Genomic DNA, 17,710 nt, shown 5'->3' on the forward strand with positions numbered 1-17,710 from the left:
TGAACCACCTAATGGACTGTGCATTCAGTGCTGGAGAAGGCGTGAGTCAACTTCAGCACTCAGCAGAGAAACCACTGGACAAAGAGTGTGACCTTAGGGTCCTTAAATGGAATCTGAAATGTTAACAGCAACTTACCTCTGCTTGAATGCAGACTGTTACTAGGACAGAACACAAACTCTCTGTCCCTAAACTTGAGGAAAAATTATTCAGTGTTCGCTCTTAGCGTGGCGGTGGTTATGCATTGAGGGCAGCTACTTAAGGATTTTGAGTTGGTTTTATTCATATTTCATTGGGTCAGGGGAATCACCACTTTAATGTTTGCACAGGGGACTTCTTCCTCCGGTTTTGTCAAGGTTGTAAGTTTGTTCTGTGACTTCAGCTATGTCAAGAAAGAGAGGCTCCAAGTTTAGCCTGAGGCAGGAGGAAAAGGCAAGTCAAAGTCACCTTTTTTATCCACCAGGTTTCCATCTATATTATTACTGACCCCTCGGGGTCAAGGGGTTAAACTCTCTCCTCTCCAGTCTTCTCACTGTTGGCGCTGACAAACGGACTCGCCTCCAAACTTGATGCTTAATCTCTAGTGACAGAAAGACATGTCTCAGCGCCAACATTATTTATGTTATTGACATGCCCAAATTATATAAATAACTTCAATAGCTGCAAAATGCAGGGCAGAAAATAAAATTTACCAATTTTCACTCTTCCTCAGATAAATCCACGAGTGGCTTAGCCAGATTGCCTGCAACTTCTTTTACAAGTAATTTTAAGGTGATTTTACTATGAAAAAGAAAAAGGAGAAATAGAAGGTAGAGTCCCGGAACTTCTCCTTTATCTCAGTCGTCTATCTCTTCTCACACTTGGAGTGACGGGAACAGAGAACAAGGATGGAAATGGTATGATTGATACATAGACAAAATCTCACCAGCGGTTAAGACTTTCAGGGGAAATTTAGACCACAGCCTCGGCTTCCCAGTGCTCACTACCCTTTGGAGTAGTTCTGTTTTTAAAAATCAAAAAAATACAATATTTGGAAGCTTCAAATAGGATATATTATAAGAGATAAACAGCACTTCTCTCCATCAAAAGTGATGCTTTACAGCAGGGCTTGGTTCCCAGAGGACTGACAGTTCCAAGCTCGTGATTGTCACGGAGAAGACGAGGAGGTGGAGGACTCGAGAGGGGTCCGTGCTTGGACGATGCAGCAGCTGTGAAACATTCCCTGAGATTACAGGCCGACCATGCCATGCCTGCCCGCGTCACCCCGAGTCTTTCCTACTCCAATCCTTCTGACACCTGTCTCCAGACTAATCCTTCTCATCTAAACAGCTGCCTTGGTCACGTCAAGCCTAGCCTTTAGTGAATCCCTGAGGCCTCCAAAAATGTTAGTTACATTCTAGCCTGGCCTTTATATTGTGCAAGAACCTGGCTGCCTCTGACATTTAATCTCCCTCTATCTCCAGTGGGAATCTGCTCCTCCTGTCAATAGTCTCTGCATCGCTTTCTATGTGCACAGCTCCACATCTTTACATGTGGTGGTCTCCAATCTCTTCACCTGCAACATCCTCCTCCTCCTGTCTGCCGTCTCAACCAAGTCCAAGATATGATACCAAGAGTGGGATTTGGAATTAGGTGGATCTGAGTTAAATTCTAGCTCTACTATCTGCTTGCCGTGTGTCACTGGGCAGGAGTCTTATCTTCTCTGAACCTCAGCTTCCTCATCTAATGAGCATGTTCACCCTCGTTCATGGTAGATGCCCATGAATGTTAACTCCTTGTTTCTGCATATCTACCCAACTCCTCTGCACCCTTCCAAGCTCCTAAATCAACTCATTTCTATCAAATGGGTCGTAAAGTAGGGTTTACAGATGAGAATAAGGTTTAGGTGCCGTAAAGTTGTCATCAAGGAATGGCCCAGTCAGGAATGTAGAAATCACAAGACCCTCTCAGAACAAAGCTTAGAGGCCAAGACACATGGGTTCATCCTCTGCCAGTGACACACTGAAATGTCAGCTTCAAGGGAGTGGAACCCCATACAAGACTTGGAAAAGAGCCAAGCAGTCCATGGATGGGAAATTATAGTATTATCGTGACTCACAGCTAGGCAGTTGATAGGGTTCCTAAATAACATATTTTTATAATTCCCCCCAAATTTACAAAGATGCCAATGAACAGATTCAGCTCCATGATACTTGAATCTTAACTGAAAAACAAACAAACAAACAAACAGAAAAACAGATGTATTAGATGTTTTTATGATGCCTTAGCCTCTTTGAAAGAAATTGGCCCACCAACAGACCCTTATTTGGCAGGTAATTTGCCCTGCGACGGAACCCTTCTTTAAGCATATCTGATTGGGGCACGGGTGGGCACCTGACCAAAGGGCAGCCAACCCCGTAGGATGAAGAGTTACTATGACTTATGTCCTACTGCAAAAGGATGAGCTGAGTCAATCAGATTCCCTGTCTTTCAAGCACTGGAACAGGAAACACAGAAGGAATGAGCCCATACAAGAGTAGAAACTATAGGGATCTACTCTACCTAAGGGAGGGTCAGGACCAGGCAAGCAAAAGCCATGAGCAAGCCAGAGTTAAGAAAGTTCAGAAACTGCCAATAAGCAGAACCAGCCAGTTAGAAAGAGGAGAACTGAGCAGAGGCACAAGGAGAAGCAAGAAACCATGAGAAAGAGATGGAGACAGCAGTGGCTCCTGGAGCAGACAGTTCCTCAGGCCACCTCAGTCTTTGGAGCTATCTCAGTTCCTACAAGAAAATCCCCTTGTCCAAGCTAACTTACCTCAGTATCCCTTAGAAACAAAAGGACCCAACTGGAACAGTCGGAAAGCAGAGAAATATTTTACTACTAGAAAAATATAAATACATATACTCTGAATACACCCACTATTCCACAAGTCACAAAACCAACAGGAACCTGAGGATTATTTATTTTTAATAAGACACAAGGTGCAGGGTTAGACCACCTTAAAGGAAAGACTAACATTGTCTCATAGCATGGGGAGGAAGGGCCTCTTGTTACTTCACCTTCTGAAGGCGGCCACCACAGTCTGACACTTCAGCATTGTTTCCACCTGCTTTGAGGACTTGGACCCTCCCTGGTGGGGGATGCCAGGGTGACTTGGTAGAGAGGGCCGTCTTTGGCAACGAGAAGACGTGCCACCTGCACCCTGTGGTTGGTGTCCAGCCACTAGTCATGTGACCCCAAGCAAGTCGCTTCATCTCTCTGAGACTCAGTTTCCTTCCTTGTGATAGATGATCACTAAAGTGACTTCTAGAATTACAATATACAAATCTTCTAAGTGGATTTCTTCTTCCGATTAGATTAGCAAAGGAGGCAGCTGGAAGTTTTGAAAACAAAGACTGTGGACCAGGAGTCAGGAGCCTGCCTTTCAGCTCTGCCGCTCCCTGGCTGGGCAAGCCTGGGCGGATCCACACTAAGCAGAAAGAACGCTGGGAAAATCTGGTGTGTTTCAGGCCAGTGCTAGTTGGAACAGACGTGTGGGCTGATTTAGATTTCTGGTGGCACAAGTTCTCCTGGTTGCGGATGGAGAACTGTGAAGTCTAAGCAGGAAGACAGGCCATATTCAAAAGAAAAGTTGAGTCTCCTTCCCAGAAACTATAAACCTATAAATAGAAAATGAAGCCCAAAGTGTTCCTCAAGTCCATTTTAAATACCTCTTCTTAAAAAGATTAGATTGGTTGGTGGACATCAGGAGTTTTAGGGTCACGGATCAAGGCAGTACAGGCCAACAGAAAAAGGCAGGGACAAATACGGCTGGTTCTAAAGGAAAATGAGTGCCCCGCAACTTCAGTAAACACTGAATGGCACGAGTCACTCCAAGATCCTGAAGGTCACTGACTTTCCTTGTTTCACCAACACTGCAAACGCTCTAGTTCAATGAAGGCACAAAACTCTACAGTCACGTTTTCGTTGGCCTGGACTGGAGGGTGACCTGGAGTAATCAGATACAAAAGGTGTGAACTGGTAATTCAGAGTACAGTCACACGCCAAATAACAACATTTTGGTCAACTATGTGCTGCATATTCGACGTGGTCCCATAAGATTAGTCCCATGTAACCTAAGTGTGTAGTGGGCTGTACTGCAGATCTGTGTAGGTACGTTCTGTGATGTTCACACAACAACAAAGTCGCCTAATAACACATTTCTCAGATGGTGTCCCCGTCAAGCAACGCTTGACTGTAAATACCTACAAGCCAGAAAGATATGAAAATGTGTTCAACCTCAATAATAATTAAAATAAAACTGAAAATGAGATTTTTTTTGCCCCTCAGGTTGGCAATGAATAAATTGCATCTGGTGCTGTTAAGGGTGTAAGGAAATAGCAATCCTGTTCACAGCAGGTAATGCAAAATTTTAAATATGCATAGCCATCGACCCAGCAATATCGATCCTACAAATTAAGCTGTCAGAAGTTCTTCTGTGGGTATTTACTTAATAATGTTCATTTGCTCTTAGTAGCAAAAACTGGAAACGACTCCCATCAATAGTGGACTGGTTAAACACACTTTGTATGTTCAAGTAAGAGGGTATGATGGAGCTGTTTTTCAAAGGAGGGACTGTATCTAAATGTACTCATGTGGGAAGATCTCCACGTGAAAACACTAGTTTTGGAGGAGGAAGCATAGTGTGATCCAATGTCTTTAAAAGGTGTGCAAGTGTGTACACGTGCGTGGGTGCACACACACAGCACTGGGAGTGGTCCCTGCCCGCCTCCACCCCTCATGTCCGCCTGCCCACCTCGCACGCCTGGTTCTGGCCACACTGAGCCTGCAGCTTCTCTGGGGTGCCCTGTGTTCTCCTAAGAGCACGAGCTCCCGGTCTCTGGCCGGGAGCTCAACGCCTGGCTGGCTCCTAACCCCACCCCCCTAGTGAGGAGCCTGGAGGCGCACACACCAGACGTTAACATGGCTATTTCTGAGGCTGAGGTCAGGGCATTTCCCTTTCTGCATCTTACTTTTCTGTATTGTTTGACTTTCTAAGAAAGATAATAATTTTTGATTATTTTGTAATCAAGAAGAAAAAAAACACTAAATACTAAGAATAAAAAACATAAAGTGATCAGATTTCACCTCTTGTCTTACAACTATTGCTACATCCTGCCGCCTGTCGTTCCCCCAGTTTCAGTTAGATATCACCCATCTGTGGACTTACAGTCTCCAAATACAGCATCCCGGGAAAATCTAGGATAGAAGGAGTGAGACAGAGAGGAAAAGGAGGAGATGATTGGCACTGGTATAAAAAGGTGGTACTGACTTCCAAATTTCACATTAGGAGACTGGCGTCTTTCCAGTCCTATGGAATGAGAGCTGAAGCCTCAGTTCATTGTCCAGCCTCTCAGAGAACCTCAACAGAGAAAGAACTTCAGTAGGAACCTAGATATACTGTTTTAATTTAGTTTATATTATCAAGCCCCTTGAGCCAAAAACAAAAAATTCAAAGAGTATCTTTTTGTTAGTTGTAAAATGAAACAAACATAATCTGACTTCTACAGTAAGATGTGGTGCTCATGTCAGTGCACCCCACTCCAAACACAGGGCATTCGTCTTTAATTTCTTCCTCTCCGTCATCTGCTGACCTGCCCACTCTCCATCCAATGAGTCTCTGTTGATTCTCGTCCCCAGGTGCCTCTCAAATTCACCCACTGCCAGTGGTGCACTTCAGGTCCTCGTCCCCCTCTCTGGGATCCCCGCCCTGCATCTGGTCTCCTCAGTCCTAGCATCTCTTCTCACATCACGGCTGGACTAACCTTCTACAGTGCAAAATGTGGCCATGTCTTTCCTCTGCTTTAAGCCCTTGGCACCTCCCCAGTGCTCACAAGACAGAGTCCAAACTCTCGTTGAGTCGAGGGTGAGACTTATGGCAGCTTTCCCACCAGGCCCCACCTCCGTTAGAGCAGCGATTCTCAACCTCGAGGTTTACAAAAACATTTTAATGCTGATGCATTTTGAAAATCCATCCCAGGTGACTCGACCCAAGTGGCCAGGTTCCCTTGCTTAGAGGAACACAGCCGAGGGACAGGAATAAAGAGAGTCGGGGTCCACATGTGGGTGCAACCTGGAGTCTGGCATTAACTGAAAGGGGCTTTCTGGTTCAGGTTGAGACCCTGCTCTCAGGATCTGCAGCAACAAACGACTCATTTCATCTCATCCCCTGGCCGAGGAGGAAGGTTCCGGTGTTACATGCTCCAGCCAGAGACTCCTTAAAAAAGCAATGTAAATATTGAATCTTCCCTGTTGTAAATAATGCCTTTTGTTTATAAAAAGTGAATATTTAATAAGCAGCAGTGCTAGCAATTTTAGTTTGGAATTTAATCTGTTTACAAAATCTGAGAGCGAGATTCCGCAAGGGCAAGACCAGTTCACACAGGTGCTGAGTCTCCATCACTTCTCCGAGTGTTCCTGTAGACCGCTGGCTGGAACGCACTGTGGCTGGGCCAGCGCGGGAAGCATGCTCCACAGCCTCTCCATCCCAGAGTTTCTCACGGAGCTGCTTATCTCTTTGCCTTCAGGCAGGACTGAAAAATGGCTCCAAACAGCATACATCTATTGAATGTTTGAGAAACAGCTGGAGCGGAGTCTCTCCTGAGTAACTGCATTCTCATTTCTATGTCTCATCACAAGGGCACTTTTCTATCCTTATTTACACTAACGATCTCCTCTTGTATTTATTATTACTCTTCGAACTAGACAGGCCTGGGGTTGCATATCGTCCCTGAGAGCTACTGGGTGGATGATTCTGGTCAATTTATTTACCCTCCCCAAGTCTCTAGTTCTCTGGTTATTCCTCTGACGTAAAATAAGTGTGTAGGATCTGGCCCCAAACTGGAGAGGGTCCTAACAAATGTTAATTCTCCTCCCTCTACACCCTCCTCCTCCTTATCACACACCCTAGCATCACCTCCAGATTATATTTGTGCCCTTGATAATCTCTTTTTAGTCTAGAACTGGAATTTATTTTCTTGCCATTATGCACTCTTTGACAATGTCATTGTTTGGTCCCAGCGTGGTCCAGCAGGGTTTCCTCTAAGAGAGCTGCTGTTTGACTGTCAAGGGTCCTTTCAAGGTGGCGTTTATCCTGTAGGAATTCACGATGGTTCCAAGCCTCATCTTCAGCCCTCCAGACATGGAACCTGATTTGTCCAATGTACTGACAGAGGGCCTCCCCTCTCTGGGACTCTGTATGCTAACCGAGGCCGCAGAGACCGACACATACAAGCCAGAATGCCGATTTTTAAATTTACAGTGAACATATGCCATTGGTGGCAGTGGTGGTGGTGGTGGAGGGACCGTTTATTAGAGGTACGAGACAAGGGCACTGGCCCTGCAGTGTCAGTCTCTGGGACTCTCTGACGCTCTCCCTCTCTCACAGACAGGGCTTGCTAAGGCAGCGCGTCCAGCCTCTCACGTTCTAGATCCCATTTTCTGCGTTCTAGTCTATGGTTTTCTGCTCATGCATCTTTCTCCAACTAAAGCACGATGACATTCCAGTCTGTCACCACGAGTTCTCCTTGGTTGATATCCTGGGTACCTCAAGTTCTCAGCTCGCTCCTGTGGTCTGCTGCTCGCTGCATGGGAATGCTTTTTTCTCTCTGGCTGGTGTTTCCTTCTTTGTGAGGGAAGGCCAATGGTTATAATGGTCCGGGCTTTCTTTCACTCACAACCTCCTCCTCACTCCCCTGGAAGATGGAGTGGCTTCTCTACTTGATAAATTTGGGGACAATAAACTGGACGTGCGTGGTCAGCTCCTCTTTTCTTTGTGGCGGTAGACCTGCTCACAGAGAGCGGGATTTCTCCTGTGCTCGTTGTCACACTTCCCATGTGGAGAGGTCCAGCACTGCCCGAGAAGTGGTAAAGTCGGCCTCATCCTGAGTCCACTATTTGGGAGCCCCCTCTCGTAGATAAAAGCCTGTTCTCTGATCTAGCTTTATCAGTGAAAAGGGTGACTATTTTGACAACCATCTGTCTTATTTTATTTCTCAATTGTCTCAGAAGGTGAGCAGGGGATAAATGATGCTATTTATTAGGCCCTCTCAAACATCCTGTGGCTGTTAGAGGTTCACAAAAGCCACCTCTGCTTCTTCCAGCACTAGAGTCATCATCCATCCTGGTTTGTCTGGATGTGGGAATTCAGGTGCTAAAACTGGGACAGCCCAGGCAAACCAGCATGATTGGTCACCTGCTCAGGCAACAGGAAGATTATAGTTCCTAGCCTCCTTTGCCGTTGGTTGAAACCATATGACTGAAGTCTAGCTGATGGAATGTGGGTGCAAGTGAGGCCCTATAACAGCCTCCACGATCCCCCATGCCCTCTTTCTTTCTCATCCACATGCCTGGAAGTAAAACCTCCAAGACAGGGGAGACATTCAATGGAAGAAGCCGGCGTCCCTGCATCATCACTTGGAGGAAAGCCTAACGGTCCATCTCAGATGTGATGGGAGCAGTAAAGGAAGCTGTGGTTGTGTTCAGAGCCTGAGATTTGGGATTGTTTCAGCAGTGAGCCTGGACTGACTAAACAGTCCTGTATCCTCTGTTAGGAAGCGGTGTGTAGATTTCAGAGGCCACCTGGTTTGCTCGTGGCTGAGTGCTTCTGGATCATCACACTATCCTCCCATGGGTGGCAATGTGGAAGAAGTTCAAAGATCAGGTAATCTGTGTATCAGATCCAGTCTTTATGTAGCTGCATAAACTTGGACTGGTTGCTTGACTTCCTGAGCTTAGTTTTCCCATATTTAAATTAAGGGGATAGATTAGATTAGTGGTTGATAAACATCTTTGGGTCATGATCTCTTAAAAATCTAAGGAAGGCTACGTAGTCTCTCTCCAGAAGAGGCCACATACACCGGATCTCTCTAAACCATCAGGAGGCTGCTGTGTCCACCAGGGACTTATTTGTCTTGTTAAGCTCCCTCTGTATGTCTCTGCTCTGAGCTAGAATCTGTTGCTTTCAAAGCTTAATTAATTAATTTTAAATATATTTATCAGAATCCTGCGGGGGACGGCTGCGTGGCCGAGTGCTCCACTTCAGCGGCCTGAGTTCTCGGGTTTGGATCTGGGAACGAACCTACTCCATTCTTCACCCATGCTGTGGAGGCATCTCACACACGGGATAGAGGAAGATTGGCGCAGATGTTAGCTCAGGGATAGTCTTTCTCAAGCAAAAAAAGAAGAAGATTGGCAACAGATGTTAGCTCAGAGCGAATCTTCCTCAGCAAAAATAAATAAATAAATAGGGGCCGGCCCGGTGGCACAAGCGGTTAAGTGCCCACGCTCTGCTGCGGTGGCCCGGGGTTCGCAGGCTGGGATCCTGGGTGCGCAGGGACGCACTGCTTGGCAAGCCATGCTGTGGCGGTGTCCCATATAAAGTGGAGGAAGATGCACACGGATGTTAGCCCAGGGCCAGTCTTCCTCAGCAAAAATGGAGGCGAATTGGCAGATGTTAGCACGGGGCTGGTCTCCTCACAAATAAATTAATTAACTAATTCATTAATTAAATAAATAAAAGAATTCTACTGTGTGCCAGTCACCATCCTGGGTTCTGGGGAGAAAATGAGGGACAAAATGGACGTGATCCATCCCTCATGAAGTTCACATTCTAATCTTATATTTGGGTCTTATTTTTGCATTCCTGGGGAGAGCCTGAACACTGTTCTGACCACCCACATTTTTTTTTTAGTGAGGAAGGTCAGCCCTGAGCTAACATCTGAGCAAACATCCATGCCAATCTTCCTCTATTTCGTATACGGGATGCCACCACAGCATGGCTCCATGAGCGATGCGTCAGTCCGCACCTGGGATCTGAACCTGCGAACCCCGGGTCGCCGAAGCGGAGCGTGCAAACAACCACTACGCCACCCGGCCAGCCCCTCACAGCACATTTTTGATGGTAGAAAAACCTCTGAGCCTTTGAGTCAGGCAGATCTGGGAGGACTCCCAGCTCTGCCACTTCCTAGCTGTGTGTCAGTAAACAAGCCAGTTAACTGATCTGAGCCTCAGTGCTTGTAGTTCAAGTCCCTGATGGGTTGTTGTGAGGATCAATGAAATAATGCACGGAAAGTCTTAGCAGAGAGCTTGGAAGTGATAAGCACTTAATGCATGAGAGTAGGCACTTAATACCGTAATATACGTGAAATATAATAACCTCTGTGCTACCCTCCCCCTAAATTTAAGCTTCTTGAAGGCAGGGAGCATGTCTACACTTCCCAAGCTCATAGGAGAAGCTCAACAAACGTGTGTCAATTCAACCGAGTGGCTATAGGAGAGTCACAGTGGACCCTTGTCTTCCTTAGCCTTTTATTTTGTCAGGGCAACAATCACAGCTGTTTGGTTTCACAACTGTGGAGTTATGTAGCCAACAAAGAGTACGTCTTGTAATAGCTTCATGCTTGATTTTCTATATTTCGGATCTAAGTTCCCATAAAATAACAGTAATTCTCATCTGTGACTCTGACTAAATCTTCACAAATATACAAATAATTTTATTGCTGCAAACTAAAGAAATTTAAACTCTGGTTGTTTTAATACTTTTATTTGTATGAACACCTGCAAGAAATCATACGATTATGTCCATCAATGGAAGGAGGCATTAACCCAGAGACTTTTAGGAGAAAGTTGATATTTCCTTTTATTATTTTTGAGTCCTGATGTGCCAGTGATCCTGGAATTCCCGTTGTTTCAGATAAAATAATGAGGTCACGGTGCGATGAGTTGATTCGGGAGAGCTGAGTCATGCTTGTGTCCTGTCCTGTCCGACTGCTCCCTGATCTTCACCCCGTCACAAAAACCGGCCGCAGCACCCCTCCGAATGCGGGCAAGGGAAACTGAGCCGCACCTCCGTCCCAGAGCTGGCTGTTTCTGTGTCCCACGTCCTTGAGGGTGACTTAAAAGCTTTACTTATAGATTTTAACCAAGAAAGAGCTAACAGGTTTAGACTAATGTTGACAAACTGTTCAGTGAGGTAAAGCTGATGATGCTCACAGGAGCGTTCGGCCAGTTTTGCTAGTGATGACCGTCACTGACGATACGGTAGGAGTTCGTAACCTGGGCTCTCCTCGTAAAGAAAGCAGTCAATGACACTTGTCAGAGGTGGTGATGCAGACTTGATTCAGGACCATCGTGATGGGGGTAGGAACCACTGCAGTGGGAGTCTACAGTGTGGGGAGATTGGGCTCTGCTCGGAACACAGCACTGGAAGTGAGATTTATAGCCGAGGAGCAGAGGGGGTCAGTGGAGTGAAAATTACTAAAAGGAAACATCCGAGGGAAGGGGGATTCTGGCTAAACCAACCTAACAGGATTCTCACTGAAGACAGGCAGGGAAATCAGACGTCACCTGGGGGCGGTGAGGGACCTCATCAGATATGGAAGATGAGCAGATATCAAGGGTGGGGGGTTCTGGTTAAACTGACTTAGCAGGGTTCTTGCTCAAACTGGATTTTATAGGGAAGTGCACAGACAAGCCCAGGAGAAGGTTCCGGAGCCTGACTAAAGTTTGGTCAAGCAAAGACCTCTGGGGCTTTGGCGGGGCCCTGAACTAAGCATTCGCGATGCCAGCTCTTGTGGTCCATCCCCACGTGGAGTATTCAGTCAGCTGGGGGAGGGAGACAATACACAAGCAAAGATAGAGTATAATAATTATTAAAAGGACAGGAATAGGAGGCCGTAAAGGAGAATAAGGAGGGGCCACTTTGGAAAGTCGGTCAGGGCAGGCACCTTTTTTTTTTTGTGAGGAAGATCAGCCCTGAGGTAACGTCCGTGCCAATCCTCCTCTTTTTTGCTGAGGAAGACTGGCCCTGGGCTAACATCCGTGCCCATCTTCCTCCACTTTATGTGGGACTCCGCCACAGCATGGCCTGACAAGCGGTGCGTCGGTGCGCCCCTGGGATCCAGGCCAGGGCCGCCAGCAGCGGAGCGCGTGCACTTAACTGCAACGCCATGGGGCCGGCCCCAGGGAGGCACCTTGAGGAGACTTTGAGTTGAAGAAAAAGGAGCTAGTCAAGGGGACACCCGGAGGGCTGAGCCTGCAGGCGAGGAGAGCAGTGCCCAGCGCTGAGGCAGGATGGCCTGGTGTGGTCTCGGAAGTGTGGGAAATCCTGCCAGCGAGGCAGAGGGTGGGGAGGACAGCCCACCGCCAAGGTGGAGAGGGAGCCGCCCAGAGCACGCACAGGAGGTCCTGCCTTATTCCAGCACAGTGGGGAGCCAGTGGAAGGTTTGTAAACCAGGTTGGGATTGGACCAACTTGCATTTTAAAATGATTGTTCTGCACTCCCTGGGGAGAAGGGTTTGCAGTGGGGTGGAAACAGAGGGAGCTAGGAGGCACAGCGGCCTCAGTAGAGGGAGACAGGGCTTCTGTAAGGCTGGTGGCCATGGGGCCCTCAGGAAGGAAGGTGACGTAGAATGGAAAATGCATAAATAAAGGTAAGTCATAGTTAAATAAATGTTTTTTTAAAATAATCAGAATTGAATGTTTTAATGCTGATGTCCCCAAGAAATGCACTAACATTGTGGAACCAATAACGTTTTGGAGCAAACATAAATTATGGAACAAATAATTTCCATGTAAACGCCTAAGATTGACATGTGATTTTCACTGAATCCTTACGCAGGGGCAGAAGAGAACACCTACACCAGCCACAAGCATAGGAGCCTGGAGACGGCGACTGATTAACCAGCCAAGCAAACTCCTGCTCTCCATGATTAGCAGAGGCTGAGTCATGCGGCTACAGGCCTGTTTATATGCAGCAGTCTTAAAATAGGCTGGACCGAAAAATGAGGGAAGAAGGAGGAAATCACACTCCCAAGTTGTTCTTACTAATTTCCTCCCTGGGACCTTGGGCACAGGGGGATCTACTATCAAAGAAGTACCACGTTATCCTGGGGGGACGTAGTGGATGAAGATTGTGTGCACATGTGTGTATCTCACGGCCTTAACAGTGCATGCATCACCATAGCTAGCTATAAACAAAACTTCTCATAGAAATTCCATCAGAGAAAAGGTTCAGAGAGAAACCGCTGCGTTTGATGACAGAAAATAAGTAAAAACCCCACCAGGGTAAACTTCATGTCACATTCAAATTGCTTGGCAGCAAATATAACAGGTTTGAAATAACCAACTTGGTAAAATCACTTGACAGAAGCTACAGTCAATGAGGCAGAATTTGGGCCTGTTGTCTGAGTAACACATTTATCACATAAAAGAGCATTCTTGATTGACCCTCATAAGGGAGAGGAAGACCCAGACCTCTCCTTCACCTCAGCCTTTACCCCGGGCCCCTCTCTCGAGGCCCTGCGACCTGGGGCGTGCCGTGGTGACTGAAATGCTGAAGTGAGAGAAGTCGGAAGACTTGAAGGGGCATTGCTACTGGGGCAGAACAAAGAATGGGGCCTGCTCGGCTCTCATTTTCCACAGGGTGAAGCAGTCACATCATTTATGTAATTTTTTTTTTTTTTTAAACAAGTGACATTTTGTGAATGGAGACCAAAGGAAAATGCTTAGTATAAGATAATTTATTTACAAGATTTTAAACATGTCAATAAAGCTCTAATCCAAGATATAGAAGATGCTTCCCCCAAATCATTTGAAATTGGTGCTGCTTAATTGTTGAAGAAATACTGGTAAAAAATTTCAAACATTTCAGAAGCACAGAAAGAAAAAATCAGAATTCCCTTCCCCACTTCCTACACCTCCTCCTCCCCCAAAGCAACCGCTGTGAAGTGTGGTCTGTATCCTCTCAGATTTTTTCTAACCACATGCAAACTTACATGAAATAGATAACACAGTACTAACACATAGCATCTGGCGTAGATTTTTCAAAACCAGGATTGTACTAGACACATTATTCTGCATATTGTTTTCTTTGCTCTCTAGACACTGTACTTAGAGCCACCCCATGCTGTTTCTTTTGTGTGTGTGTGTGTGTGTGAGGAAGATTAGCTCTGAGCTAACATCTGTGGCCACTCCTCGTCTTTTTGCTGAGGGTGATTGTCCCTGGGCTAACATCCGTGCCCATCTTTCTTCACTTTATATGGGAGGCCGCCACAGCATGGCTTGACAAGCAGTGAGTAAGTCTGCGCCAGGGATCTGAACCTGTGAACTCCAGGCCACTGAAGAGGAGCGAGCGAACTCAACTGCTATGGCACTGGGCTGGCCCCCATCTCATGCTCTTTAATGCATGCATCCTTATTTTACCAGTGTCCTATTGGTGAACATTTAGAAAGTTACTTTCAAATAAGAAGTTGTCTATGTAAGGGTAGAATGTACTGATGCTGTGGTAGGATTTTTATCCAAATGCTTTTAAACTACTATGGAGATGGGCTGAGAACTGTTTGGATTTACAGAAAACTGCATCCCCAAGGCATTAAGGAGTTCGTCCAAGGTTCCAGGATGCTGAGCCGTCTGCCTGCTTCTCAGCCTGGAGTCTGAAAGGGTGCTGAGTGGGGGAAGAAGCTTTTAGTGGAGAAATAATACAAGGAAAGGGGGCAGGGAAGTGACATAACGGGCGAGGGAAGAAGGAAGGACGAAGGGAGTCGGTGACCTTGCCAGGCCCTGAAGAGAAGAGGGAGGCCACGGGGGGACCGAGGAACTGTGTGGCCATCCTTGGAATGCAGGAGATCCTGGAGCCAGTTTTTCAAAGGATATTTTGTTGCCAAAATAAAATTTAAGGGAGAAGCCAGAAAGTGTTCACATAGGAAGGATATTGTGAAACTTTGATTAAGTCCTGGCAGATGACTCAAAGAAAGTTGCCATGACTCAGATTGGAATAAAAAGCATGATGCAAGCCTTATGAGGGAATGATTTTTCACGTCGTTATTTTGAGCATTAAGCGTGCCTGTGATGAAGGTTACAGAAATGATGTATGTTGCCTCCAGGCAAAATTGCAAAGGAGGTCCACCCTTGTCTGGGTCCCCACTTTCCCATCCTCAGCTTTCTCCCCCCTTGGAGGGTGGCCCCTGCTCGCTACCACCCTGAGTCACGTGGGCAGCCCTATAATTTCTATGGTGGAGGGACTTAGGGGCAGCAATTTGAGTGGAAGGAGGGGCTACAGGACTAGCCTTAAAGTTACATCAATAGGGCAAGCAAACAATTTTTTGCTTCAAGTATATTATAAAGCAAGGAAAATAGCAAAGTTTCCAAAAGACATTTTTATTTATACTTTACACAGTATTAAGAGGAAGTTAACTATTCACCTCAAACAATATTTCTCTTCCTTTATATGGGGTGGCTTGAGGGAGAGGAGGAAGGCCATGCACTCCTTCCTCTGGACTGCCGGCCACGGCCCTCATGTTCTCTCTGCTTCCTTCCTGTCAAAACTCCTCTGAGGACAGGTTAGGGTGAGCTCGGATGAGGGACTTCTGGATCAGAGGCTCGGCTGTCACGTGACTGGGCTGTCTGTGTTTTGTCAGGGAATGAAACGCAAGCCAAAGGATCGCTCTGTCTGGGATGCAGTGGTAGTGGGTGGAGTGAATCTTCTGGAGAGAAGTGGCTCTTCTCAGGCTCGTGAAGTTTGTCCACCTCTCTGCCCGCTCCTGAGGCCAAAGAAGAGTCAAGGGACTTAGTCAATGCTTTTCAGTTGGGAATGCCATTAGTCAAGTAAAGAAAACGCTGGATAGATTCCTGAGTATGTCAGGGTATGTAAATGAAGAGATTCTCTTCATTGCGAGGGAAATGTGCTGTCCTAAATATATTGGGCCAGGAGCTCTGGAGAAGTGCTCTGCAGGGCTGGAAACAAGGCCTGCCCTCAGGAAGTTTACAAGAGGACATTCAAATGGGGGTTCCAGCCTGGCTGTCGATGTGCTGGAACTTCATTTCCACTCCCTCTCCTAAGGGGAAGTGTATCATCAGGGATCATTTGCATGAAATACAAACCACTCTAGATATTTTCATCAGAATGAGCTTTATTTCAAGGAATTTGGTGCTTAGAAAATTCAGAAGGGCTGGAGGAGTAGATTTCAGGCCAGGCCTATAGAAATGACTTTCAGAATAGGACCACTGAATGGGCCCCCAGGGGAGCTGCTGCTCTGGCCACCACCCAGAGGGGAGGAGTCAAGAGACCACCATGGAACTTGAGCACTGTTGATGTCCAGATCATACCGCCAGAGCTGTGACCCAGAGGTGAGGAAGCCTCTGCCATCACTGATGCAACTGCTCCTTAATGTCCATGAGGATAATGGTTGGACGTGGATCATGGATGCAGAAAAGTACTATCTCCATTTCCACAGCTTGCATGCAGTGGGAAGATCCCTCTCCCCACCTCTCTTCTCCATTCTGTCTTTCAAATCTTGTTCAAGTGCCATCCTTCGGCAGAACCTATTCTGCATCCAGAACCCTAACTGCAAGGGAATCTGGAAATGATGATTTTCAATTTCACAGCACAGGAAAACACACCAGAAAAGAGGCTGGAATTGATGCTAGGGACCAATTCACCACATCTGTTATAGAGTGAGGACTGGAGGGAGCGTTGGGGGTGATTCCCGCTTCCCTCAGCTCACCAGAGAAGGGCTTCAGGGACACTACTCAGAAAGCTATAAATACGTCCTCTGCAGTTTAGGAGGGAGGAGGGGATGCATTCCGACCCCTGCCTGGGAAACTAAAAATGAGAGCTGTTCTGACAGCAGGAGCAAAGGGGATTTGGGTGCTGCATTGTGAGTGGCCTGTTTTCTCAGAGTTTGGGATTCAGAAGGAGGAAAGTCAAAGTAAGCATGTGGGTTTGCAGTGGACACAATGGCCCACCCTCAAGAGACAGCTGGTGTGTCTGCGCAAGGGGGGCCTCGGAAGGGGAGAAGGGACTTCACCAGGAAGGAGTGGGAGGTCAGCCCCAGAATTCTTAGGGGCTGAGGAAAGAGCGACAGCGTGGAGCAGGAGGACAGCATAGCAACCGTACAAAGAAGGCCTCTCAAGAGTTGACAAACATTCCCCCTAAGAAAAGGAATCGGGTTACACTCTGCCCGGCCTGGGAGTGTGCTAAAAGCTCATGCCAGCTTCAGACAAGTACAGATGGCCCTGCTCCCTTGAGTTTCCTCTCTCTGTCTATTCATGGGACAGAAACTGGGTACAAGAGGGGAAGAGGAGGAGATGCAAGGTGATGAAAGTGAGTGCCATGGATTGAATTGTGTCCCCACCAAATTCAAATATTGAAGCCCCAACCCCCAATGTAGCTGAATTGGGGATAGGGCTTTAAGAAAGCAACTAAGGTTAAATGAGGTCATGAGGGTGGAGCCCTCATTCCAATAGGATTAGTGCCCTTATAAGAAGAAGACAGTAGAGAGATCTCTCTCTCTGCCTTGTGAGGACACAGCAAGAAAGCTGTTGTCTGCAAGCCAGGAAGAAGTCCTCACTAGGAACTGAACTGGCCAGTGCTTGAGCTTGGACTTCCCAGCCCACAGAACTGTCAGAAACAAATGTCTGTTGTTTGAACCATCAGGTCTGTGGTGTTCCGTTACGGCAGCCTGAGCCGACCGACACAGTGAGAAACCAACCAAGCCCTCCTCTGTCTCGGAACTCACAGCAGGAGGGAGGGAGGGCTCAGTTCTAAACCAAGCTCAGAGTTTCAAGGATTATATGAAGCTGGATATTTTGCTGACTGATATTTTGGACTGAATTGAGACCACTGTTACTTTTTATTCCCAGAGAGTGAGCAGAGACATCATGGGATTGTTTCAGATTCCTTCCAGGAACTGGAG

This window comes from Diceros bicornis, chromosome 1 (assembly GCF_020826845.1).
Source record: "Diceros bicornis minor isolate mBicDic1 chromosome 1, mDicBic1.mat.cur, whole genome shotgun sequence".
NCBI lineage: Eukaryota > Metazoa > Chordata > Mammalia > Perissodactyla > Rhinocerotidae > Diceros > Diceros bicornis.